The following is a 4802-nucleotide window of genomic DNA, read 5'->3' as shown; positions in this document are numbered from 1 at the left end:
CGTGCTGAGATTACGGTGGTATTGGTATTGTGAACAATGGTATATCAATACTAAAAATAAATTTCCGAATGTGAGATATGGAAATTAATTTGAACATTGTTTTGATCCTAAATTGAGGTTTGATCTTGTTTAAGGCTTCTATTGATATTATGATATTCTTGTTTGTATTATTTATCATTCTATTGAGAAGGTCTTTTGTCATTCATACTAGTACTATTCCATATGTACTAACGTCCCTTTTGCCGGGGGCGCTATATCTTCAATGGATGCAGGTGGTTCCACAGCAGGAGACATTAATCAGTGATAGTGGTACATCCTCTTCCTAGCTGAATTGGTGAGCCCCACTTCATTTTGGGGTCATGTATCTTTTGTTCCTCGTGTATTGTGTTTGAGGTATGGTCGGGGCCATGTTGCCGGCATTATCATAGTACTCTTTTGTATTTACTAGATGCTCCGTAGACATCGTGTGGGTTGCGTATTGGTGCTGGGAAAGTCAAAGAATATTATGTTGTTGTTGTTGTTGTATTACTTGTTCGATTTGAGACTTTAAAAATGATGAAACTATTAGTAAGTGAATTGGTATTGTAGACATGAACACCCTTTTGACTAATTAATGAAAATTTGTATTATATCCATTCATGGATAAGTTTGGGTAGAAGAAAATCTAATAGGCTTGCTCGGCCGGGTTCAATCGGTTGAGCGCCGGTCGCGCTCCCTGGTTTCTGGGCGTGACATTAATAGCTTTAGATCTTAGTTAATTTTAGTTAGAACTCATATTATTCTCAATTGTGATCATCTTGGATATCAATAAAAGCTAGAAACTATGAGAATACTGTTCAAATCCAATCCCTATGGATACGATATTATACTATATTATATTTGATTAGCGAGCATAATTTAAGTGTGTGTTTCGAGCTGGTCACGCGTAGGCAATAGCCCTACCCTCTTGCATCAATACCATGACAAGAACAATTCGTGATGCATCACAATATATAGTATAAGACCCCAAACCTATGGGAAACACCAATACTGAGGTTGTATTCAAGGTCGTCTTAAGCTTTGAAAGCTCTCCTCACACTTGTCAAATAATCTGAAAAGACTACCCTTCTTAGTCAACTTGGTAAATAGGGTTGAGATAGATGAAAACCCCTCCACGAATGGTGATAGTAGCTTGCCAAACCCAATAAGCTTTGAATCTCTATAGCTGACGTAGCTCTAGGCTAATTCTGAACTGCTTCAATCTTCTAGGGTTCACCTTGATACCATCAGAAGACACAACAGGACCCAAAAAGGAAACTGAGTCCAACAAGAACTCACACATCGTAAACTTTGCATATAGATAATGATAATCCCTCAAGGTTTGAAGTACAATCCATTGGTGATGCTAATGTTGCTCTCTACTATGAGAGTAAACTAGAATATCATCAAAAAAGACAATCATAACGGAACCCAAATAATGCTTGATCACTCGGTTCATCAAATACATGAAGGCTTCAAGATCACTAGACAAACCAAATGACATCACCAAGAACTCGTAATGACCATAACGAGTTTTAAAAGCTGTTTTTGGGACATCTGATGCCCTACTCTTCACCTGATGGTAGCTAGATCTCAAATCAATTTTGGAAAATACCTTGGTACCCTAAAGCTGGTCAAATAAATCATCAATCCTAGGAAATATTTACTTGTTCTTGATAGTCACCTTGTTCAGTTGTTGATTGTCAATACTCATCCTCATCGATCTGCCTTTTTTCTTAACAAACAACACTGGCACACCCCAAGGTGAAACACTCTGTCTAATGAATCCCTTATGGAGCAAATCCTGTAACTGATCCTTCAAATCCTTCCACTCAGCTGGAGTCATACGATACAGTGGAATAGAAATAAGTTGAGTTCCCGGTACCAAATCAATACAAAATTAAATATCCCTGTCAGGTGGCATACTCTACAAATCTGCAAGAAATACTTTTGGAAACTCCCTCACAACCGACACCGAATCTATAGGAGGAACCTCTGCTCTAGAATCTCGGATATAAGTCAACTACGCTAAATACCCCTTCTCAACTATGCGTCGAGCCTTTAAATATCAAATCATCCTTCTAGTGGAGTGACCGAGAGTCCCTTTCCACTCTAATCTATGCAACTCTTCCGCAGCTAAAGTCATAGTCTTGGCATGACAATTCAATATAGCATGATGCGGGGTCAATAAATCCATACTAAGAATGACCTCAAAATCTACCATATTCAATAAAAAAAGATCAACTATATTATAGAAACCATTAATAGTAACAACACATAATCAGTGCACCAGATCAACTACTATGGAATATTCAATCGGTGTGGACACCAAAATAAGAACATCAAGAGAATCACAAGGCATACTGATATGTAAAGAAAAATAGGAAGACACATAAGAATATGTAGAACCTTGATCAAATAATACAAAAGTACCTCTATGACAGACTGAGATAATACCTGTAATAATTGTATCAGACGACTCCGCTTTAGGATTACCCAGAAATGCATAACAACACGGCTGAGCTCCAGAGCCCTTTCCTCCACCTCTAGGATGACCTCTCATTGACTGACCTCCACCTCTAACAGAGCGGCCTCCACCTCGGGCTACCTGACCCCTACCTCTAGTTGGCTGAGTGGGTGGTGAAGCAATCGAGTACCCTGTTGTGACATACTTCCATGTATCCTTAGACAATACTTCCTGATATGAATCGCATCCCCGCACTCAAAGCAAACAATCGGCTGGCGTGGCTGCTAAATCTCATATTGACCATGATGGCCTAAATTACCACTATAATAACTATAAATCGGTGGTACACTAATAGGAGTTGAAGGTGCACTAAGTGTTTGCTGCTCAGAACGAGACCCATACACACAATGACTGTTAGAAGTACCATGTGTGACCTGTAGGGTTAAATGTACTGGCATGATGGAATGTCCTCTACCAAAGAAACTCCTACATCCAGATGAGGCATCACTGAATGCTCCAAAATCACGAGGCCTCTTATCAAAGATCGTCTCTCTCACCGGGCCTCCAATGCGCTCAATCCTCCTGGCGATCTCCACTACCCGGGTGAAAGAAATCTCAGTCTCAGCCTCTCTGACCATCTGAAGTTTGATGCCATATGTAAGACCCTCTATGAACCTCCGCAAATAATACAAAAGGTGAGTAGAAATTACTTACCCAAAATCTTGTATGGAAGTCTCATTCGAAAATCACCCCTCTCCAAGTCTAGGGTTCGAAATATGAGAGAATGCACAAAAATCCCGAAATTCTTAATCTTAACCCAGTTGCAGATGTCGCATTTACGACCTTTGACTCGCAATTGTGATCCTCACAACTGCGACCAAAGGCTCGCAAATGCGAAGACCTCACCAGCTGCCAGTCGCAAATGCTGACACACCAACTTTGCAATTGCAAATGTCCTCCCATGAGCCCACTGTCACAAATCCGATGCGATCTCTCGCAAGTGCGAGGTCCCCAACAAGGCCTTCTTGCAAATGCGACCTCCAGTTCGCAATTGTGATGCACCAGAACTAGATATGCCGAAAGCCATAAGAGCTTTGATATCATCCTGGAAACACACGTGCCTCTCGGGGGGGCTTCAAATCATATCAACAAGTCTGAATACTTAATCCAAACTTATCCAAGTTCTCGGAACACCACAACTAATACTAAAATCAAGAATCGACAATCAAATCCTTCTCTTAAGTTCGAGAACTTTCAATTAGCAACCAAGCATCCTATTTAAGCCTAATGAATTCGCTTTCCGACCAAACTATGTACACAGGTTCCAAATGACATAACGAACGTATGTCAAGTTCCGAAATAATTATCCGACTCCGATATAATTAAAGTCAACCCCCTGTCCAACCTATGAACTATCCAAACCTACAAATTATCAATTTTCGACAAATAGAGCTAAAATAATTTAGGGACCTCCATATCCAATTCCGACCTAAGTCTAAAATTACCATACGAACCTATTGAAACAATCAAAATATCAGTCCGAGGTCGTTTACAAAAATATTAAACCTTGGTCAACTCTTACTACTTAAACTTCCAAAATGAGACTAAGTGTCTCAAATCCCTCTAAAACCTCCCCCAAGCTAAACTAACTGCCCCCGCAAGTTACAAAATTACAAACACACATACAAAAAAATATTAAGTAGGGGAGCGGGGCTCAAATACACAAAACAACTGGCCGTGTCATTATAATTTAAGACATAAAGATGCATTACACGTGTGTCATCAAAATAATATATAAACTAGAGCGACACCGAAAGAAATCCTAAATTCAAAAACTAACTTGAAATAATAAATTAAAGAATGCAAAAGTTTTTATTTTTGAGGAAAATGAAACATTAATAAGGAAATGCAAGGGTGGAACCAGCATGGAGAGAAAACTCCTTTTTACTTTGTAGTTTGCACCCTGCGGATAAAGATCTGAAGTGTATTGGTTTCTCGATAGTAAATAACAAAGAGTAAAGATTATGAAATTGGGATAAATAAGAAAAACCCTTTGGTATTTGAGATTTTTAGTTTGAAAATTTTGCGAGTTACTTTGGATGTTTAAGTTTTTTTTTCTTTTTAAAAAAAAAAACTATTAAGCAATTCTAGCTCAAATTTGAAAAAGGTTTTGGACTTTATGCCCCAAATGAACACCCAAAGCATTGGGATTTACGCCTAGGCGAACGCCCGGATTTTAGGGCTTATGTCCCACCATACTCACGCCCCGCCATTACGCCTCAGTGCATTATTTGGTACGCCTCGCTCCAGGGGTCGC

Source organism: Nicotiana tabacum, chromosome 4 (assembly GCF_000715075.1).
Source record: "Nicotiana tabacum cultivar K326 chromosome 4, ASM71507v2, whole genome shotgun sequence".
Classification (NCBI taxonomy): Eukaryota; Viridiplantae; Streptophyta; class Magnoliopsida; order Solanales; family Solanaceae; genus Nicotiana; species Nicotiana tabacum.
Note: the sequence above shows the minus strand (reverse complement) of the source record.